General features: G+C 42.1%; 1 long non-coding RNA gene across 1 annotated transcript in view; it reads left to right on the forward strand.

The window, feature by feature from the left end:
• Positions 1–15,679, forward strand: part of LOC145798898 (uncharacterized) — a 128,340-nt gene extending 112,661 nt beyond the window's left edge. The window contains exon 2 of the long non-coding RNA XR_014340743.1: positions 15,263–15,679. This is a non-coding gene — a long non-coding RNA (uncharacterized LOC145798898). The remainder of the gene's footprint in view (positions 1–15,262) is intronic.
• The last annotated feature ends 7,825 nt before the right edge of the window (positions 15,680–23,504 follow it).

The raw sequence follows: 23,504 nt of genomic DNA on the forward strand, positions 1-23,504 counted from the left end.
AGTAGAACTGCCAGTTGGGGCAGAGATCTATGTAGTTCGAGAGGATAGACCTATCAAGGGCTAGATGACCTAGCTGAGCTAGAAGAGGACATTGCCAACCTTTAGCTCTTCAATGAACAGGATCTGGGGGACGTGACTGTCAACTGGTTTGATTTAGAAGGGTCAGCAAAAGCTACTGGGTGGCTCAGCGACGAGCCGGATGTTATTGAGCAACCTCAGCCAGAATGGGGTCCGTCAGAAACGGGGACACCAACAATGGTCGGAATGGCCGGGAATCAGGAACAACTGCCGGAGAGCACTGGTGTTAAGAATTTTACTCAGAATACAGGCAGTTTGAGTACGGATGATTCTGAACAACAGGCTGCCGGTTGTTGGTGGCATGTGGTGGGAAGATGACGACCTATATTTTTCCCACACCGTCGAAGATTGGGGACAAAACCAACCGGATGATACTTGGTATGTGGGAGAGGTGGACCACATGACTAGAAGTGCGCGGTATTTCAAGCCCCCGCATTTAGATCAACAAGAGGCGTCCGGGGAAGGACAAAGAAGCAGATAAGCAGAAAGAAAAGTTACTCGAGGAGGAGGCTATGTTGAAACAGCTCAAGAAAATCCAAGCAGACATCTGCATCTGGGGACTGCTCATGGCCTCAAGAGATCATGGACAAGCTGTCCTTTCTGCGACAGACAAGGCCAAGCTATCAATCGACACCACGCCTGAACAGTTGGTAGGATTGGTTTTTCCGAGAGGAGCTTTCCCGACGTTGACCTTCACTGACAAGGAATTGCCACCTGAGGGTGTAAATCATAACAAACCACTCTACATCTCTGTGGAGTGTAGAGAAAAATGGATACCAATAGTTCTTGTTGACACGAGATCTGCTATCAATGTATGCCCGTCAAGGACAGCATATACAATCGGGTTGAAGCCCGTGGACTTTGTGCCAACTGCCCAGGTGATAAGGGCATATGATAAGACTAGCAGAGAAGTGATGAGGACTGTGCAGATTCGGACTCAAGTTGGTCCAGGACAACCGGAGATTGACTTTCATGTCTTAGACATTCCTGCAACCTTTAATCTACTCCCAGGGCAGCCGTGGCTGCACCAGGTGAAGGCGGTCTCTTCCACCCTGCACCAAATGCTGAAATACCCCCACGGGAAGGGGGTGGCTATCGTTTTTGGTAATTCGTCAATCCATCCGCCGCCAGAGGTTTCTACACCAGTTCTAGAGATCGAGCATGGCGCAGAGGATATGTTCATATCAGGATTTACTCTAGCCGAGGCTCGGGTTGTACAGAATATACTGGCTATTGATGAGGGGTTATATGTCAGTGCACAGTCTGTGTACCTCATGAACAAGCTCCAGCATATCCCCGAGATGGGATTAGGGAAAAGTGGCCGGAAAGGCGTGCACTGACGAGACTAGAGAACAAAGTGGGTTGAGGCCCAATCTTATGCGGTGTTGAAGGCTTCGCATGTTTCAAAGTTCATCAGGAACAACATCATCTGTCGTTACGGGGTCCCGAATGAGATCATTTCAGATAATGGTTCCCACTTCAAGAAGGAAGTGATCGACTTATTGGACAAATACAGCGTGGCTTTTCATAAGTCATCTACATATCAGCCACAAACCAACGGAGCAGTTGAGGCCGCCAACAAGAACATCAAACACATTTTGCAGAAAATTGTGGAAACCTACCGGGACTAGCCAGATAAGTTGCCATTTGCTCTGTGGGGCTACCGGACTTCAATTAGAACTTCTACTGGGGCTACTCCGTATTCCTTGGTTCATGGGATGGAGGCCGTTCTGCCTATCAAAATTGAGGTTCCGTCATTGTGAGTATTGGCTAAGTGTCAGATAGCTGAGGTAGATTGGCAGCAGAGCAGATTTGTAGAACTCATGCTCTTTGATGAGAGAAAGCTGAAAGCACTGTACCATGTTCAGGGTTATCAACGCAGAATTGCCAGGGCTTTCAACAAGAAAGATAAGTCCAAGAATTTGAAAGAAGGAGATTTGGTGCTCAAAGACAATCGAGCTCCCATCCACGACCCTAGGGGCAAGTTCAGACCCAATTGGACTGGTCCTTACATCATCAAGTCTATATGGCCGGGCGGAGCTGTCGTTCTGATGGACCTAGATGGCCTAGAGTTCTCCCAACCGATCAACATGAACAAGTTGAAGAAATATTTTCCCTGAGTGGCTTGCTAGGCTGAAAACCCGAAAAGGCTATCTTGGCAAAAGTTAGAGCACAGAAAATTTGAAATTATAAAAACTGAGCCCGCAAGGTTGAAAACCCAAAAAGGGCGGCCTTGGCAAAAGCTAGAGCGTAAAAGGTGAGGGTTAATACACGAGTGAACCTGAGCCAAACTACGTAAGGCTTGATTCCCATCTTTGGGATACGTAGGCAACTTCATTCTGAAGTCTAGCCATAAACACTTCCCCGATCAACTTTGTCCATGTGATCATGTTTAGTCATCTTCGTCTGTTCTGCATTCAAGAGCTTGGTTATGATCTCTGGTACAGTGTTATTCAGACTAGAGGCAATTTTCCAGTTGTCGGAATCTGGGGTTGCACATCTCAGTGACAGATCTTAGGCATGTCCAGTTCTGATCCATATCGAAAATGGTTTTGAAAAGTTTTAATAAAAGTTGATTTTACTCAAATTAATCTTTTTACAACTTTGACCATTTTTGGACCAAACGAAAAAATTTCAGTACCCACAACCTTCAATTTTATTGATTTCAATATAGAGTTCTCCTACTCTTGAATACAAATTGAAGTTTCTTTTCATTACATTCGTAAAGAAAACTTGAAAGTTCTAATTAAAAGCAAATAAATCTGGGGCATAGTCAGGTGTCCCTGCGTCCCCACCCAGAGCTGGTCGAAGCCTCTGATGCCAAAGTAGGCCCTACCTGCGCCTCTTCATTGAGCCAATCTTTGCACTCATCAGAGAGGGTGCAACTGAAAGTGGAAGCAGGGGCCAGAAGCTCTCTCGTCCTCCATGCTGTGGCATACCGAGCCAGCTGCGTGCCTCGGACTGGAAATGTAACAGGGTACTCTATCCCCTCCTCTGGACAAGTTTGATCATGTCCAAACTGGTGCCGAATCCAAAACAGAAAGTAAAAGACACAGTGTGTCAGGCCAATCAACTGGATCCCGAGCTGACGGGTCATGTTGTAGCTCATCCCCGGTAAGTCGAGCCAGGGGCAGCGCCAAGTAATGTCTGTAGCAAACAAACTGCACATCCAGTTTACCACCATCCCTCATCCGGGGCATCGACCATGCGTCATTGAAAGAAATAGCTGCGAGCTGAATATGCTGGACATGAGTCCACTACTCTCAATTTGTCCATCAACCATACCTGGGGGGGGGAGGGATGAAAAATGAGAGACTAATGAATAGAGAGGTGTAAGTTGAGAAAAAAAGTGAGCAAAGGGTTTTGAGAGAAAAAAAAACAAGCCTGAGGGTCGAGTGATGTGAGCAATATATGTGAGATAGGGTGGGAAACATTACCTGCAATAGTAGTGGACTCCCTGCAAACCTAGCCGTCTCCCGGCGATGAAAAGCGTCCAAGCCCATCAATGTTTCGGCTAGCGTCATGGCGATGCAACTCTTACCCTCTCTTAAGCCCTCGGCGACTTCAATCAAACGAGTGCTAAACCCACCAAAGCCTGGGGCAAGTAAGAAATGAGACAGCATGCACAAGCAAAGCGGATGTCACCGATAACCCTGCCAACGATGGTCACCATGGTCACCGACATCAGAAAACCGACAAACCAAGCTCGGAATGTCCAGCTCTCCGTCATGAATCAATGACCGAGCATCATGCAAAGTAAGGCCGCACATCCTTCCTAAAGCTTGGACGTGGCCAAACCGGAGTTGAGGTAAGATTTCTTCATCGCACTCAGATTCTATTAAAGCTTGGAAATCCTCGAAAGTGGGACACCTCTCTTGACCGCCAAAGGTAAAGACGTGTGTCACCAGATTCCAAAACCTCGCCGCGGCATGAAGGAACGGAAAATGCAGGGGGGTGCGACTCAAAGTGAATAGTGCATTTATGCCGAAGCCTCAAAAATTCAGCTTTTCCGAGCCATCCAAGGTGGCAATACAAGTTGTGAGATTTTGGACAAGAAATTCTTCCATTTGGTGCAAATCAGAGCTAAAACGAGGAAAACTACGAGGCTGAGGCTTTTGTAGAAGATAAGGTGTTGAATGGAAGACAGGTGTCAACATTCTGGAGGTCATTGCCATTTTTGGCCAATCGGCTAAAAATGTTGGCCGATGGCCATTTCTTGTGGCCGATAGCCTTCTCTTTTGGCCGATGGCCTCTCCCCTTGTTCTATGAGTTGTCTATGTGTTGAACATGCTGAGAATTTGCGATTGGTACCACTTCCAATACCTTCCGGTGATGATTTTGCAAAGTCGCGCTTGTGTTACTTCAATTTGTTTATCGAGTTGTTGTACATTTTCTTATCGAGTTGTATTTTGTATTCTTTAAGTCTTTGTTTTGCTTATTGAGTTGTAATTACACTTGGTTAGCTTGTCGAGTTCTTTGTTTTGCTTATCGATTTGTTTTTTCGTTAGTTGGTTCACTACCTGATTGATGCAATTCGAGCGTTTGGTTTTCAAAACAAAGTTCAATCTCATTTACATTGTTATGAAATACGATGTGATGCGATGCATAGAATGTACAAATGTAACGCTTTTTGAACAAAAATAGCTGTTTCATTTCATTTTATCTTCCCTATTTGTCTAAGTCTTCGGCCTTGTCAAAAATGGGTCATCTCTGGGCTTTGACATTCACTCACGTCCCTTCTTGACTTTCGAATTCTGTCAAAGAGGGGCAACTGCAAACACCCCATTTTTTACTGACTTCAAGACTCACACGTCATCGATTGAGCGCTCACTGATAGTGTATGTTGTGCTCGTTCGAGTTTCCGGAGTTTTTAGCTGGGAGCCTTGCCTCTAGGCCTCTGAACTCTTTGTGCTTTGGCTCGGTTTGTGGACCAAGCCTTGTTTCTCTTCCCTAGAGGGAGGGAGAGGTCTTGTAGACCACCTCTTTGTGGTCGTAGACCACTTTTCCTGCTTGGAAACTAGTTTTTGGTTTTCAGAGCCTTCAGCCGCGCGCCTTGTCTCGAGACCGCTTAACATTCTCCGTTTGGCTTGATTTTCGGACCATGCCTTGTTGCCACTGCCTAGAGGGACACTGTGGTCCGGGAGACCACTTTTGTGGTCATAGACCACTTTTGATGCCCGTAGACTAGTTTTCGAGGCTCCCGACCGCGCGCCTTGTCTCCCGGACTCTTGTTTTGCATCCCTTTTGGTTTGTTTTTGTTACAAACCTTGTTTTCTTTGTTTGGAAGGTGGTACAAGGGTGCGAGACCAGTTCTTCTCCTTGGAGACCACTTTCCTCCCTGCCAACCAGTTTTCTAGTCGGCTAACTGGTGTTCTTGATCTTTGGGCCACCTTTTCTGGTCGGCCACCACAACACTGCCTTGCTTTCATGCTACTGACCATCTCCCACCATGGCCGATCACTTTCTTCTCTAGGAGACCACTTCCACTGGTCGGCCGACTAGTAGAAGTAGCTGGCCGACCACTTCAAGTGGTCGGCAGCTTTTCATCACCTTTTGGAGATATTTTAGAGGTAGCTATGCCAGCTGGAGGGCACAGAAGCCATTGTATGGAGGGATGGCTTTAAGCCTAAAGCTTGTCCAACAAGCTTGAGTCTTGGTTCTCTATATAAGAGAACCTCCCCCCTCCTCCTCCAGGTTCAGATTTTTGTGTTGGAGAGATATAGATACACATTTGTCTCTATCTTACTCTTTGCTTCATATTTGTGCTTTAAAAGTGTAGTTTTATCACATTTTAACACATAAACACACAGTCAAACACCATACTCTTAGAGCTGAGGTCCTTTGAGGTTGTTTTTGAATTTTTTGGATTGGTTTTGGTTCAAAAAGAGTGCTGCAGTTGCAGCTTTGAAGGTGTTCTTCAAGGGTGAGTTACTAACCCTTAAAACCCTTATCTTTGCTTAAGCTTTTGAACCTATTTGCATACTGTTTTTGCCTTGACTTTAAACCACAAAAAGTTCTGATTTTTCATGCTTAACATGTTTGTTTAAGGTCACTTTTGTGTTGGGGGTAGTCTACCCCCTCTTAGGCCTTGTTTGGTCTTGTTCTTGTGCCATCTTTTTAAGCTATTGGGACCACCTTGTTTTGGCCTTCTCACCACTGAAACTCAAAGGAATTTCAGTGGTAGAAATGGTGTTTTGAGGTCCCAAATGGGAGAGGGTCATCCCCTCTCCTTGTGTCATGTATGCTTGCTTCATTTGCCTCATGTTTGAGCATGTTTGTTAAGCTTGTGTTGGCCACATCTCAGCCTATTTTAGGCCTTATTTCAGCATTGCATACCACTATTTTGACTTGGTTTTGTCATCTCTTGCATGCATAATACACTTGTAGTGTAATCCTCATAAACTAGCTTTGTATGCTTCATGAAGTAGCATGTCATTCTAGCTTGTTTTGAGTCCATCTCAGCATGTTCTTGGTGTTGTATTGCCATCATATACCTCTGTTAAGATTCGGTTTAATAGCCTCATGCATGCTCTATGCACTTGTGGTGTAATTCCATGAACTAGCCTAATGTGTACCATGCTTTAGACTATCATTCTAGCATGCTTTTGGCTTGACTCTAAGAAGCTTTTGTCCATGTTTTAGCATGCTCTAGCTCTGATTTGTGTTGTTTTGGTCATGCATGCCATGCTTTGTATAGCTATAGTGCATTCTAGCTTGTTAGCTTTGTGTATCAAGCCCACTAGCATGCATTACTTGGCCTATTTGAATGATTTGGCATCATTTGTAATGTGATTTCAGTCCATGTTTCATGTTCATGCACTTGTATTTGTCACTCTTTCAATGCTTTGAAGGGTTGGTCCTTTATGCCTTAAACATGAGCCATTGCCTATGCCTTCATGCCTAAGCTTGCGAGCTATCATTTCAGTGTGTTTTTTGGGTTATTTTGCCATGATATAACTCTGATTTTTTTTGGTTAAGTCATCTCATGCTTGGTCTTGATAGGTGTAGTGTAATCCTCCCTTTTGGCCTTGTATACATCATGCCTTATGCCCTTCATGCTAGCTTGTTTTGGCTTCCTTGCATGCATGTTTTATACTCATTTTGACATGTTCTAGGACTGTTTTGGGTTGCCTTTGCCATATGCTTCATGTATTGCATAGCTATAGTACAAATGCCTATACTAGCTTTGTGTTTTGATGCCACTAGCATGCGTTGCTTGGCCTATTTGAATGATTTGGTATCCTTTAATACTTGATTTCAAAACATGTAACATTGTCATATTCTCATGCATATCACTCTTTAATTGTGGTTCAAGGGTTGTGCATTGTTGCTTTGTTTGTGGTCTTTGTTTAGACCCATTTGAGCTCTGTCCATGATTGGTTCGTGCATTTGTGCCATGTATTGCTTGCCCCCTTTGTAGTCCTCTTTACTAGCCTTAGGCCTTAAGGACTCTAGTATGCTATGCTTGTGTTGATTGAATGATTTGGCATCATTTCATACTTTATTTCAGAGCATGTCGTGTTGTCACACTTCCACGTTTGTCACTCTTTAAGCACTCTTAAGAGTTGTGCTCTTATGCCTAGTTGATGGGCCATTGCATTGAGCATGTTTGTCTTGATCTTCATGCCTTAGTTTTAGCATTATGGCCACTGATTTGGGCATGATTAAGGTCTGTCTATTTTGGTTTAAGTCCATCAAGCATGTTACGTGAATGTTGTTACATTGTATCATGTTGTTGCGTGCTTATGTTGCCTTACATTTTGTATGCATGCATTAGCATTGTTTGCATGTCATTAGCTTTGTTAAGTTGATCATGTCACATTGCATTGAGTATTGCCATGTTGTTATTTGCATTATGTATGCCATGTTATTCTTTGCATTGTGTATGCCATGTAGTTGCATTGTGTTTTGCATGCCTTGCATTGCATGTTAGCATGCTTAAGTTGCATTGCATGTTTGCATGCTTGAGTTGCATTTCATTTGTTTGGATTAGGTGTTAGTCCAAACACGAGAAACAAGGGATGTTTCATACTTGAAATGATAAAACGTGCCTCAATTCTCAGTCGCCGACGCTTTTGATCATACATGCTAGAGTTCAAGGCTTTATGTGTTTATGTGTGCATTCATTTTACATTGAATTGTACAATTTGGCTTCTCGGCCATCATACATTGAGATACATGATTGGTGGCCCGAGGGTCGAGAACCACACTCTCTTGAGCTCATGAAATGATAGGGAGAGTGGTTGTGCACACATATCTTGCAAATACATTGACATGTCCATTCTTGCTCTCTGTTGCAGCAAACTGGAGAAGTGCAGCCAAAACTGGTCGGCCGACCAGTAAAACTAGTTAGCCGACCACTTTTTCTGGTCTGCAGCAAAGAAAAGTGGTCGGCTGGTGGTCTGCAGCATCAACAACTGGTCGGCCATGCTCCTACAAGTTCCCATGGTGGAGTTGAAGCTTTGTGAAGCTTTGTGCAATGTGCTGAGAACAATTGCAAACAGAGGCAAGTTGGGGCATCGCGACAGATTTCCGAACGAGGCGATCGAGCATGCATACACTCTTCTCCCGTTGAGGCTCCTGTTTTACTGCTTTACTTAACTAATTTGCTTAGCTAGTTTATGCTTTGGTCTTGTAGTTAATTAGCTAATGTGCTTAGCTATTCAATTTGTGTTGTAATAATTAGTTGTAGCTAGTTATTCAATTTTGTGATGTAATATGTAGTTTAATTAGCTTACATTAGCTCGTTAGCTTCTTATTCGGACCCTCCGTCGAGAGGGCCAACTGTTGTAATAAGCGTGCGTGTGTGTGATGCATGTCTTCCAACCCCCATTTATTTCTCCCTTTTACTTAACCGCTTACGATGGTTAGTTTTGGGGCATATTTCGATTAACATACCTTATGCTTGCATGCGTGCATCCATTCATCTATATTGCATGCACTGGGCACGGCGCATCATACAAATTACATTGTATTTCAATTCCAATTTAAATACATGTACCAATTTGCATTTCATATGACATTCTAGAATAGCCGAGCCTATTTTAGTTATATTCTCGCATGCGTTGCATTAGCCATCTTAACATGAACTAGGATCATGCATGATTTCTAACTAGTTCTTTGTTTTGGCTCGGAGTACACTGTGAGTGTTTATGCTTTAGCATACTACATGTGTGTTATTGATTGGCACGTTTAGCATGCTTGCCATGAGGCTAACTGCTTAAGTGTTTAACTGCCTGAATGCCTGTGGGTGAAGGTTGGATTGCTTGAATTGGAATAATTCATCAAAATCTATGACTTAGCCTACTTGCGAGTAGCAAACTTTCAAATCATTTTCACAAACGAACATGCAATGTTTTGTTCCTACTCAGGCGATCTAGTCTATACTTGTATGCTGTGCACATCACTGGGCACATCACATAGTAATTTTAGGTTAATAACCGGAATAAGAATACATGTGTTTTCAAAAACAAAATATCATGTTAGTAAAGGCCGATCTTTGATCGGGCGAGCGGGGGTGCTCATTGCATGACCTTCCCCTCTCGTACCCAAGTTCCCAAGCCGAGACAACTTTGGTGATGACGGACACGTGGCCTTAGGCACGAGTCAGGGTTTCCTAAATTTTCCAAAAACAAAACATTTAGGTGGCGACTCTGTATCTGGCAAAGCAGTCCATGTTTGGCACTTCTTTATAAAAACCAATTTTTCAAAACGATTTGCCGGATTTGGACTCTTTGGTGATTTATCGGTCTCACATTGCACTTTGTGAGATTAGATTCAGAACTGTGACATGAGTCCGAACTTGTAGTAGCCTAGAACAAAACGAATTTTGAGCCCTCGCGCACGGAGCCGGGGAGTTCTTCGGGGCAATCTACAACGCGCCATTCACGCGCTCCTTCATTGTTTGCTTACGTCAGCATCTGACGTCAGCCCTGCGCTTGCATACGCCACGTCTATTTCCGTGCGCCCCATGTGCGTCGTTCTGCTTCTGTGCACCCCGTGTCCGTCGTTCTGCTATGATGCGCTGCGTGCCCTTCCTCCTATTGTGCGCCACCTTCAGTCTGCTATTGTGCGCCGCTGACATCACTTCCCTTCTACTGTCGTCATCTCTGCACAGTAGCCCTTTTCCAGCTAATTTCGACCTTCCGGATGCATTGGTACACTCTGTTTTACCAAATTTTGCTCCTACAGGCCTGCTTCTATATATTTAGTCCTACTCCCCTTTTAATATGGATCACCATGATGCCTCCCATCCAATTTCTGTTCTTTTTAATGGTTCCAATTATGTATTGTGGGCCCAAGCCATGTCTTCTTTCCTTAAAGGACGAAAACTTTGGCGTATTATCATCGGGATGTGACCAAAACGGTCAAAGAGGCCGCCGAATCTACTACCACATATACAGACTGACTCAAAGATTGGGACAGTAAAAATTACCAGATCATTACTTGGCTTCGGAACACTTCTGTTCCCTCTATTAGTCTTCAGTTTGGCCGTTTTCAACTTGACTTTGTTTCCAATACCGCTAAAGACATTTGGGGTTTTTTGAGAGATCGATACCAAACTACCGGCCTTGCCCATCAGTATCAACTTCAGAGTCAACTTCACCGCATGCGCCAAGAATCCAGTCAGTCTATTAATGACTTTCTGTCCCAAATTTATTCTATTTAGGACCAGATTGCTCTCTCAGAACTGACATGGCCTCACCAAGAAGATGCTACCATATTAACTACCTATCGTAATCAGCAGTGGTTGGTCCACTTCTCATGGCTCTCACTCCCTCTTTTTAGCCCTGTGCGTGCCTCTCTTCTTCATCGCCTTCCATTGCCCACTCTTGAGCATGCTATTTTTGAGCTGTTATCTGAGGAGACTCGTCTTGGCACTCTCCAGACTAATCATGTAGACTCTGTTCTTCCTACTCCTTAGTCATGGCCCTCACCGACCCAACGGACCACTACTTGCCTCTATTGTCAAAATCGGGGCCTTCCTTCTACTCATCTTTTGGTTCATTGCCCTGTATGATCCTGCCGTTATTGCAACAAACTTGGTCCTGGTCATCTGCAGCAGGATTGTTTTCGCAATCCATCCAGGTCATCTTCCACTAGCCACTCCTCTCATGGTGGCTCTTCTAGGGGGAGCTCTCATCATCAGTTTAATCGCACTACTGCTGCTACCTCTAAGGATTTCTCTGAGCCTCCTTCTCTGTTTGCCCCTATTTTTTCTCAAACTGATGTTGAGGCCATGTTCAAATAGCTTCTCTCCACCTATGGTACACCTCCTCCTACTGTTTTGTCTGTGACTCCAGGTAACTCTTTTTGGTATTTTGACTCTACCTGTTGTAATCATATGACTTCCAGCTCTACTATATTCTCCTTAATCTCTCTGTCTACGCATCTTCCCTTCATTCATATTGTTAATGGTTTTCTCATGTCTGTCAATTATGTTGGGACTATTTCCACATCTCAATTATCTTTACCTCAAGTTTATCATATCCCTGTTCTAACCTTAAACCTTATCTCTATTAGTCAATTATGTGAGCTTGGTCTAATCATCACATTTTCTGCTAATGGTTGTTTGGTGCAGGACCCTCAGACGAGTCAGACTATTGGGATCGACCGTAAGCATGGACGTCTCTATGAACTCATTTAACTTCATGTTCCAGACTCCTCACCGATCGCTGCTCCTGCTTCTGCTTCTGCTTCTGGTTCCTCTTTATCTCCTTTTTCGTCTTTGGCATTGTCGCTTAGGACATCTTTCAGTTAGTCGTTTAAAGTCTTTGGTTTCTAGTGGTCAATTGGGTCATGTACTTCAAGATACTTTTGATTGTATACCCTGTCAACTTGCAAAACAACCTGCTTTATCATTCAATAAAAGTACTTCTATTTCCCGTGCTCCTTTTGATCTCATACATTCGGATATTTGGGGCCCATCCCCTACTACTACCATGGGGCGATCTCATTATTTTGTTGTTTTTATTGATGATTATTCACAATTTACTTGGCTTTTTCTTATGAAAACTCGGTCTGAACTTAAACATCTTTATTATAGCTTTGCCAAAATGGTTCATACCCAATTTTCCAAAACCGTTAAAAATTTTCGCTCTGACAATGCTATGGAATATCGGGATACCGATTTCCTTTCCTTTCTTCGGAGTCATGGTACTCAGCCTCATTGTTCCTGTGCTGGCATGTCCCAACAAAATGGACGTGCTGAATGGAAACATAGGCATATTCTTCACACTACTCACACTCTCCTTCTCTCGTATTCCTGTCCTGAAAACGTTTGAGGGGAAGCTGCCCTTACTGCTATGTACACTATCAATTGTGTTCCTTCTCCTATCATCCATAATCAAACTCCTTTTGAACATCTACATGGCACTCCCCCTCCATACACCAATCTTTGGGTTTTTGGCTCTGCCTACTTTGTTCTGCTTCAATCCCATGAACACACCAAGCTTGAACCTCATTCTTGTCTTTGCTGCTTTCTTGGATATGGGATTGAACATAAAGGCTTTCGCTATTGGGATCCTCTCTCTAAGCATCTTCGTATCTCCTGCCATGTAGTTTTTTGGGAGCACAAAATGTTTTCCTCTCTCTTCTCCTTTCACTACCCACACTCTCCACTCCGGTTATCTTTACTAATCATTCCCTAAATCTCTTCTCTACTAATTTTGATGCAGGTTCCTCCTTCATCGAGATGCCCTTGTTAATCCCTGATCCCGGCCAGACTGTTCCCCCTGATGGTCAACCTCTCCTTGCATCTTTTACTCTGTCTCCTCCTTCTTCGCTAGCTCTTCCTCCTACTGATCCTCCCACGGGTCGGCCGCAATAGGTAACTTAACCACCTATTCATCTTCGTGATTATATTGTTGGGTCTGCTGCCTTTTCTACTTATGAGCCTACCTCATATTGTGAGGCTTGTACTAATCCTCTTTGGCAACAAGCTATGACTGATAAACTTCAAGCTTTGGACAAAACTCACACTTGGGATGTTGATCTTCCTCCTGGAAAGACTGCAATTGGCTGCAAATGGGTCTAAAAAATCAAGACTCATTCTGATGGCTCTATCGAGCGCTACATAGCTCGTCTTATTGCCAAGGGTTTCAACTAGGAATATGGCATTGATTATGAGGAGACCTTCTCCCCTGTTGCTCGCCTTATCTCTGTTCGCAGTTTGCTTGCTATTGCTGCTGCTCGGCACTGGGAGCTCTTTCAAATGGATGTCAAGAATGCCTTCCTTAATGGTAATCTTCTTGAGGAGGTCTACATGTAACCTCCACCTGGGTCTACTTATCCCACTCATAAGGTTTGCAAACTATAGCGTGCCCTTTATGGTCTTAAGCAGGCACCTCGCGCTTGGTTTGCTAAGTTCAGTTCTACCATTCATGACTTTGGATTCACCTCTAGCTCCTATGACTCTGCTTTATTTATACGGACTACTCCTCATGGTACTACTCTTCTCCTTGTTTATGTGGATGATATGATTATCACTGCTAATGATGCAGCTGGTATTCTTCACCTCAGACATTTTCTCCATCGTCAGTTTAAGATGAAGGACCTTGGTACTTTTAACTACATCTTAGGCCTTGAAGTCTTCCATGATTCTACTGGTTCCTATTTTTCCCAGGCCAAATATGCATTCGATCTTCTGGCCCGTGTTGGTCTTATCGATTGCAAAACTACCTCTACTCCAGTTGATCCTCAGATTCGTCTCACTCCTCTCGATGGGGATCTCCTCTCAGATGCTACTCTTTATCGTCAGCTCGTTGGTAGTCTTGTCTATCTCACTGTGACTCATCCTGACATTGCCTATGTTGTTCACATTGTTAGTCAGTACATGTCGGCTCCTCGCACTCCCCGTTATACTGCTCTGCTCCGCATCCTTCGCTACCTCATAAGCATTCTGTTCCATGTCCTTCACTACTCTACTTCCTCCTCTCTTGAACTGTGTGCCTTTTCTGATACTGATTGGGCTGGGGATCCTATGGATCGACGCTCCACCACAGGTTTCTGTTTCTTCTTGGGGATTCTCTTCTTACTTGGCACAATAAGAAACAATCCCTCACTGCCCGCTCTAGTACCGAAGCTGAATACCGAGCTCTTACTGATACTACTCAAGAACTTCTCTGGCTTCGTTGACTCCTTGCTGATATGGGTGTTTCTTCTTCTAGCGCTACCTCTCTCTATTATGACAATTAGAGTGCCATTCAGATTGCTCACAATGATGTTTTTCATGATCGCACCAAGCATATTGAGATTGATTGTCATTTCATTCGCCAGCATGTTACCCATGGCACTGTTTTGCTTCGCCCTATTGCTTCTATCGATCAACTTGCTGATATTTTCACCAAAGCTCATCCTCCTGGTCGCTTCAGTGATCTCATTTCCAAACTCAAGCTAGTTGATGCTACCCTCCTTGAGTTTGCAGGGGGATGTTAGTGTAAATATAATACAGCTGTCATTCATTAGTTATACCTGTAAAGTAAAAGTTAATGTTTATTATTTCTTTATTATTTCTACTTTCGGTGCAGCATCCTATATACAATACTCTCCTCTCTATAAAAGAGAGTGAGCTTGCTTCTCATTAAACATACTGAATATATAAAACACACTTCATTCAATCTCTCTCTCTCTCTCTCTCTCTCTCTCTCTCGTTTTACCAAACTTACAATCACAGTGTTATAGATAACTATAGAATCTAAGGGATTGTTTGGTAACGTGTTTGTTTTAAAATTTTTGAAATTTGGACATGAAAACACATTTGGTAACAGCTTTCATTGCAAAAAATAAATGAATATAGTTTTCAAAAAATAGAAAAAAAGTGAAAATAAAATCAAGTATCTTTTTTTGGGTGAATAAAATCAAGTGTCTTCACTTGCTCTAAAACAAGTTTTCATTCCCTCCCCCTCTTGTGAATTCCCTTCCACCCCGACAACCCCTTCCCCTCCTCTCTTGCTATCCCATTGTTATTGATTCCTAATAGCTATAGATACACTTTTTTTATTATTTACAATTTTCATTATGATTATGATTATGATTATGATTTAGAGCATCCACGTCGTTGGATGTAGTTGGAGTGAATTTCATTTGGTTAGTGCACTGTGTTTTACTTGCATCGGCTATACAAATGTGAAGCTTTTTTTATTTGTTGCTTAATGGTTTAATCTCATTTCATGTTCGTAAATAGGTGAAGAACCCCTCAGCTGCATCGAACATGAAGCCAGCACCTCCAAAATCGGCGAAGATCAACTATTCTACTTCCAGTATAGGGGAATCGACTACGAGAGAGCCATGGCAGCCATGATTTCTGGGTTCTACAGGGATGTGTTCAATGAGCTTCCTGATGAGTTTGGTGCTGAAGTGAACCAGCTCATGAGCCTGAAGCTTGAAGGATCTATTGGTTAGTTAAGCTATCTAGTTAATAAAACACATTGTTGTTGTCGTGGAATATCTTGCCAAATTTGTATTAAAGATTGACATTAAAAGGTATAGTAATATGTATATGGTTTGATAATGTCTACACTTGTTTTCCAATTTTGAATTTCCAGGTTGAGTGGTTAGAATTGGCTTAGATATTGATTGAAGTAGTTGGTTTAGCAGAAAATTTGTGTTCTGTGTGGATGGTAGGAATTTTTTTTTCTTAGTTTTTTTTTTTTTTTTTTGTGTTGCTAGATCTCATTTTTATTAGTTTTTTTTTTTAAATATCATTTATATAAATTACTTCAATGCAAAATTATTTCTTTTTGATGAGGACAACCTCTCAAAAAGAATAGGAGAGGAGAGGAGAGTAACAACCTCATTTATTGTCTGCAAATGACACGATTATATTTTTGGGAGTGCAAGTATACTAGCTTGGTTACTTTTGTTGCCTATTATTGCGTTTTGTGGTTGCCTTTGTGCTAGGGAACATTGAACTTGAATTTCGAAGTAACCCTCTCACTCCACTCCTATTTGGATGAGTTGGGTAATAGTTAAACATGGAGGAAAGAGTTCAAGAAAAGAAAAAAAAAATTAGACTCGTTATGCGTTTGGAATAGGTTCTTATTTAATGGTTTTAAGCCCATCCATCTTGATTATATATATATATATATATATTTAGAGATACCTTTGTAGCTATCCAAAATTCTTTATTTATTCTTGTACGAATTGATTTCTTTCTATAATCACCTTTTAATTGTTTGACAAATGAAGCATAATAAAGTTTTTAAGACTTCCATTTACATTTGATAGGGTCTATTTATGTAGTAAAAACATTCCCCAAAGTAAGGGAATTTTACAGAATTCACCATATCTGACAGGTCAAGTGAGATGATAGATTGGGGAGTGTTTTTACTAAATAGATAAACCCTATCTTGTGCAGTGTTCTATTAAGTTTTGGACCTCAATCACTTCTTTTGTGTTGTAGGATGTGTTATTTCGAAGAAAGGCATAACATTCATGACCCCATGATCGGAAAATACAAGCAATGGTCGATAACAAGAAAGCTGATTCCTAGAAAGCGAAGATCTACATTAAGAGATCTCTCTTATACCAATCTCAGTCTCACTTGCACTGCTCCTACCTCCAATTTTTATTCTCTTGCTTTGATGGTATGACCTCGTGTTGGTTAGAATGATTTGTGAAATATTGGCGATGCATCAAGATGAGGAAGGGGAGTTTTTTCAAGACGTGACAGCTCAGAGCAAGGGTAGTACTGGTAAGGAGATATGAAAACAAATATGCTTGTTATGTGTTTCTGGAAGTTCAGACTAAACACCAAAGGAGGTATATTTTAATTTCAGAAAAATGGCAAATATGGTTTAAAAATCTTGCACTGGATTTCTTCCAATACCATTTCAAACTCATCCATTTTCTTGTTAGGTAAAACTTTCTGGTTTCATACTGACACTTGGATGTAAGAAAGGATGAATGGTTGTTTTCAATGGCCTGAATTTTGATGGATTGACAAAAAATTGATCATCCAAATGAGTCAGGTTTAAGCCCAAATTATCCTATTATGAAAGAAGATTAATTAGCTTAAATTAAGGACTTCAAACCAAGGGGCTTTAGCCTAGTTGGCTAGCCCTTTGGCCACCAAAGTCTCTCCTAAGGGGGAGGTCTTGGGTTCCACTCCTAGGAGCGGAATGGGAGGGCAAGATTTTCTTGCAAGATGCATGGATGTAAGTTTCAACTCCCCCAAGCTACTAATCTAACAACTAACCACCGACATTCGCCGATCAAAAAAAAATAATTAATGACTTCAAGTTCAAGAAGGACCTGAAGAAGAATGAAAAAACTACTCATATTTGCCACCCTTTGGGTGTCAATCAAAATCTTTGGGGATTTTTGTTAAGAAACAAACAGAGAATCTTTTCTTTTCTTTTCTTTTTCTTTCTTGTTTTGATCAGCAACAGAAGTAAATTCATTAATAAATAAAAAGAAAACAAGAAGAGGACAAGTTGCCCTCTTTGATGATTTATCATTATTATTGAGCAAAATGCTTAGTATTTTCTCTTGTCATTAATTCTATATTAGTGGTTACTCTATGGAAGTAACAAGTCGGCATTTAAAAACAGAAAACAGCATTCAACTTATGGAGTTAAAAGGAATCCTCAAAAACTTTCCTTAAAAACACAGGAGGTCTTGAGGCTTCTCTGATATTTACATTTACTCTGCTCTTTATTGTGTCTATATGTCATATCAGGTAATCTAGTAATATGCACCTTCATATAATATAATTTAACGCTCTCCATTTGTTTGACTGAAATCAATTCCTGACACAAACTCGTTCTTTATTGAGTTGCCTCTCTTCCAATTTACTATTGGCTGCTGCCACATACTTCAGATAAATATTTTCCAGGTATGTTGAGGGTTCTATTAATCTAAGAAATTTTTTGTTGAACTGAGCAGAAAATTTTCCACTACCTTTATTTAGCACATGTATCAGTACTTGTTGCTTGTTGATGTCATTTTTCCCTGTTAAAGAAAGTGATTTTCATTTCAACGATTGGGTTTATAATTATTTTAGATCATAACTTGACAATCTGACAATCCTTCCTATGCATCTCTAGGTGTTGTTTGGGCATCCCATCAATTTATTGTGCCTTAAATGCTTATGGCTTCAAGAACTGTGCAATGGCTTCCCTACCTTGTCTGTGATCTTCATATCTAACTCTGGTTGATTTCTTCTTTTTTTTGGATAAATAAGCAAGCGACCTTTATTAAAAAAGCATCAAGATGATGCAAAGAATTACAAAACCCCAACAAAGGGAATCACTCTCTAACCAATAACCTCATCCAAAAACTCTAAAAAACCAAACATATCTGGATTAATTTTCAATTCTAACCAACTATACAAAACAACTAGTAAGCGACCCTCAAGCCAACTAACAGTACGCTGAATCTCCTAAAACGTACATTTATTCCGTTCCAACCACAATAACCACATCAAACAAAAAGGAACCAAATACCACACACCGTCGATTACGACTAAGACCAAACCGAGCCTAACGCCAGCTCCACAACATATCCACCACCCGCCGTGGTTGAACCCAACCAATCCCAAAAAGAGACTAAACAAAACCCTATAGACGGAACGCCACGGAACAATACAAGAACAAGTAATCCATTGACTCTGCATCTTCACAACACATACAACATCAATTAACGAGAATATGACCGCGTCGCATCAAGTTGTCAAGCGTAAGATTCCAACCTAAAGCCGCCGTCCACAGAAAGAAAACCACCTTAGATGGAACCCGTGGCACCCAAACACTCCTCAAAGGAAAATCTTGTCTCACCTTCCCCACCATGCTCCAATAGAATGACAAGACTGAAAAACACCCCTTAGCCCTAACATTCTGATAAATTTAGAGAATACCAGATTAGGGAATGATTAGGATATCATCCCCTATTTATATTAATGAAGATCAATAATTACAAGGGAGCCCTAAGGCATAGAATAATTACAAAATAAGAACCCAAACAATAATATATTATTCTAACATTCCCTCTCAAGCTGGTGCGAAGATATCCCGCATGCCTAGCTTGCCTAAAATGTCATGAAAGGGCTTATTTCCAACTCCCTTGGTGAGGATGTCAACAAGTTGTTCACCAGACTGCACAAAGGGAGTACATATTGTGCCACTAGTGAGTTTCTCCTTAATGAAGTGGCGATCAACCTCAACATACTTTGTCCTAACATGTTGAACCGAATTGTGAGCAATGTTGATAGAGGCCTTATTATTACAATATAACTGCATGGAGTCTGTCTAATCAATACCTAAATCACTCAACAATAACTTTATCCATTAGAGCTCACACACCCCTTGTGTCATAACTCTAAGCTCAGCTTCTGCACTTGACCTGGCAACCACATTTTGTTTTTTACTTTTTAAAATAAAGACCCTTACCAGGAACAAACTTCAAGTACCTCAAAATTCTCATGACAGCCTCGAAGTGAATCTGATGAGGAGCATGCATAAACTGGCTAACCACACTAACAGCAACAGCAATATCAGGACAGGAGTAAGATAGGTAAATGAGCTTATCCACTAATCGTTGATAACTCTCCCTATCAACAGCTGCTCCTCCTTCATTATCCCCCAATTTCTGATTGGGTTCCAGTGGAGTGTCACAGGCCTTCCTACCAAGCATCCCAGTTTCCTTCAACAGGTCAAGTACATACTTCCTCTGTGAGATAAAAATCCCATCCTTGGAGCGAGCAACTTCAATTCCCAGAAAATACTTCAAGCTTCCCAAGTCTTTAATTTCAAACTCACTGGCTAAATTTTTCTTCAATAGAGGTATTTCCTCACTATCATCGCCTGTAAGAACTATGTCATCTACATAAACAATAAGTGTTGTAGTCTTACCACGTGAGGAATATTTCACAAATAAGGTGTGATCTGTCTGACTCTGTTTGAAGCCATATTTAAGCATAGCCGGAGTGAATCTCTCAAACCAAGCCCTTGGAGACTGTTTGAGACCATATAATGACTTCCGAAGCCTGCATACTTTGCCTTCTATCTTATGATCCTCAAAACCAGGAGGAATGTCTATATATACCTCTTCTTCGAGGTCACCATGGAGAAAGGCATTCTTTACATCAAACTGATGAAGTGGCCAGTCTAGATTAGCTGCTAGAAAGAGAAATACTCTGACCAAATTCATTTTAGCCACTGGTGCAAAGGTTTCCTGATAGTCAACGCCATATGTCTGAGTGAACCCTTTTGCCACAAATCTAGCCTTGTAACGCTCAATAGGCCCATCCGCCTAGCGTTTCACAGTATACACCCATTTGCATCCCACAGGCCATTTACCCTTAGGTAACTCAGTCAATTCCCAAGTGCCATTCTTCTTAAGTGCTTTCATTTTCTCAATCATGGCAAGTTTCCACTTAGAGGTAGCAAGAGTATCCTGAAAATAGTTAGGAATGCTAACAGAGGAAATATTTGACACAAACGCTCTATAGGAGGATGATAAATGGGAGTTGGACACAAAATTTAAGATAGGATATTGAGTACAAGATCTCACACTCTTTCTTTTGGCAATAGGAACATCAAGATCAATGGACTCGAGAGATTCAAAGTTACCTAGACTCTCATCAGAAGCAGGAGATGGCAGTGGAGGAGCAGAAGTGGTCTCTTGTATGCAGTTAAATTTTTGTTTGTCTTTGTTCCTGACATAAACTTGCCCTTCCCTATCCTTGGGGACATTGAGTTCTATAGTCCCAGTAGGAGGTGGTGGTGTAAGAACAACTGGTTCCACCATAGGAATCACAAGAATCACTTCACACTAAGGCTCCCCTTGAAGGGAGGACTGTGACACTGGAGAGGACAAGAAATAGGATTGGGACTCAAAGAATGTGACATTCATGGACACAAACCACTTATGAGACGGAGGATGGTAACACTTATACCCCTTTTGAGTAAGAGAGTACCCCAGGAAAACACATTTGAGGAAGCGAGGGTCCAACTTATCACGAGTAGGAGAGTAATTGTGGACAAAACAGACACAGCCAAATATTTTTGGCGGAATAGAAAACAAGGACTTGGAACCTAGGAGGACTTGAAGGGGAGCTTGTTTCTGCAAGACTTAGGTAAGAAGACGATTAATAAGATGGGCAGCGGTGAGACTAGCGTCACCCCAGTAAGACCGAGGCACACTCATAGAAAAACACATGCACCGAGCCATGTCAAGCAGATGACGATTCTTGTGTTCTGTTTCAAGAGCAAATAAATACACTAGTTCTATTTCAAGAGCAAATAGATACACTACTCGACATTAGGTTCAAAGACATTATGAAGTGAATACTCTCAGAGACGAAGTGACGAGAGACGACTGATAGTGAGCAAGAGATGACTGCATCGAGGAAGTCGACTGAGGCAGAAGGACTACCAAGGGCAGTCGGCTGAGCAAACGACACCAGCAGACAACCAACCCAGGTAAGTTTCGAACCCTAGGGACTTTCGTTGCTGACTTCGACCAACAAGGGTGAGCTGAAACCCTAGACAGTCATCAACCCACCCAAAAAAACCCACTTAGATCCTTCTCGACTTGAGCCGAAGCCCCTCAGGGTGGAGTCAGCTTGAGCCAACAGAGAGAGGACCTGTCTTTGATGGTAGCTGGTGACTCCTGGTGGTGGCTGGTGGCTCAGGTAGTTTGTGGTGGCTCCACTGGGTAATAGAAACAGTATGGGTAGATGGGTTTAGGTTTTAGGGTTAGGCTCTAATACCATGATAAATTTAGAGAATACCAGATTAGGGAATGATTAGAATATCATCCTCTATTTATATTAACGAAGATCAATAATTACAAGGGAGCCCTAAGGCATAGAATAATTACAAAATAAGAACCCAAATAATAATATATTATTCTAACGCATTCCACCCCAAAACACCCTCTCCCACCCCAGTCACACCCAACCCATATAAGAAACTTCATAACTCCAACAACTGATTAACCTCCCAATCATGAACCTGAAGCCATAACTAAATATCCCAAACCACCCCCTCATCTCCCCTCCCCCCCCCCCTCCCCTCCACTCCCCTCAAGTAAGATGCCACCATAGCCTCCTGATCCACTACAATGCGGTGGGAGTTTCTATTGTATGTTTTGGATCGTATGGGTTTTGGGGAGACTTGGTGTAGATGGATTCAGTTCTGTATTTCTATTGTGCGGTTGTCGATTTTGGTTAATAGCTCTCCAACGGGTTTCTTTCCAACCATTCGAGGTCTTCTTCAAGGAGACCTTTTGTCACCATTTGTTTATTTTAGTGATGGAGGCATTGAGCAGATTACTGGATAGAGTGGTTCATAAAGGTTTGCTGGAGGGCTTCACAAGAGCATCTTGTAGACACCCCATTTTTGACTGTCCTCAACACTTGGATATGCTTGCAAGTACATCCGATGACAAGTTTGATTGCTCGTCGAGTACTCGAATTTCGCGGTGGAACGTCACAGGTTTGAGCTTTCCAAACCCTGTATCCTTTCTGCTCCATTTTTGGACCATGTGTTGGTCCTTTCAGCATGTTTCATGTGGTACCCTGTCGGCCATGATCAAGGGCTGCCGGCCATGATGTATGCCCTGCCGACCATTGATGAGGCATGCCGGCCATCAATGAAGCACTGTCGGCCACCACTGATGGCCGGCAGATCACCATGTTTCAGCAGATATTTTGTTAGATATTTTGAGCCAGTTGTGGTTCACTCAGCCATCCTCCATACACGTGTATGGAGGGATGAAGGCAGGTTTAAGCTTGTCATGCAAGCTTGTGCTTGCATTGCTTATATAAGGAGAGGCCCCTCTCCCTCTCCAAGGGTTCTGAAATTTGAGAGCTGAAAATATCTCTCTCTCTCTAGAATCCTCACTCTCTCTATGTTGTGCTCAATAGTGCTTTAAGGTGTATTTTCTTCACACTTTTGCACACAACACCTAGTCAAACACCTTTATTTTGGAGTTGAGGTCCCTTGGAGCTTGTTTTGAGGTCTTAGGACTGGTTTTAGCGCAGAGAAGTTGTTTTTGTTGTTATTCTTCAAGGGTCTTCAAGGGTAAGCATATACCCCTTTTAAGCTTTGTTTTGATTAATAGCTTAACCACCTTTGCATGCTACTTTAAGGCTGGTTTTAGCCTCTTAAAAAGTCTGATTTTAAGGCTTTAAAATGTGGGCTTGAGTCTTGTTTCGTTAGGGGATGTTTCCCCTCTTTTGCTCTATGGCTTGTAAAGCCTCTTGAGCTACCATTCTTAGCCTTTGTTGTGACCTTTGTTTGGCCTTTCTACCACTGAAACTCAGAGGAATTTCAGTGGTAGAAAGTTGGTTTTGAGGCTCAAAATGAGAGGGGGTGGTCCCCTCTCTTTGTGTCTTGTTTGTATGCATAGAGGGCCTACCAAGTGAGCATGTATTTCTCCCTTTTTAAAGCTTAGTTTGAACATATTTTTGTGACTTTTTG

The sequence above is a fragment of the Camellia sinensis genome, chromosome 9 (assembly GCF_055761805.1).
Source record: "Camellia sinensis isolate YWXY chromosome 9, ASM5576180v1, whole genome shotgun sequence".
NCBI classification, from domain to species: Eukaryota; Viridiplantae; Streptophyta; class Magnoliopsida; order Ericales; family Theaceae; genus Camellia; species Camellia sinensis.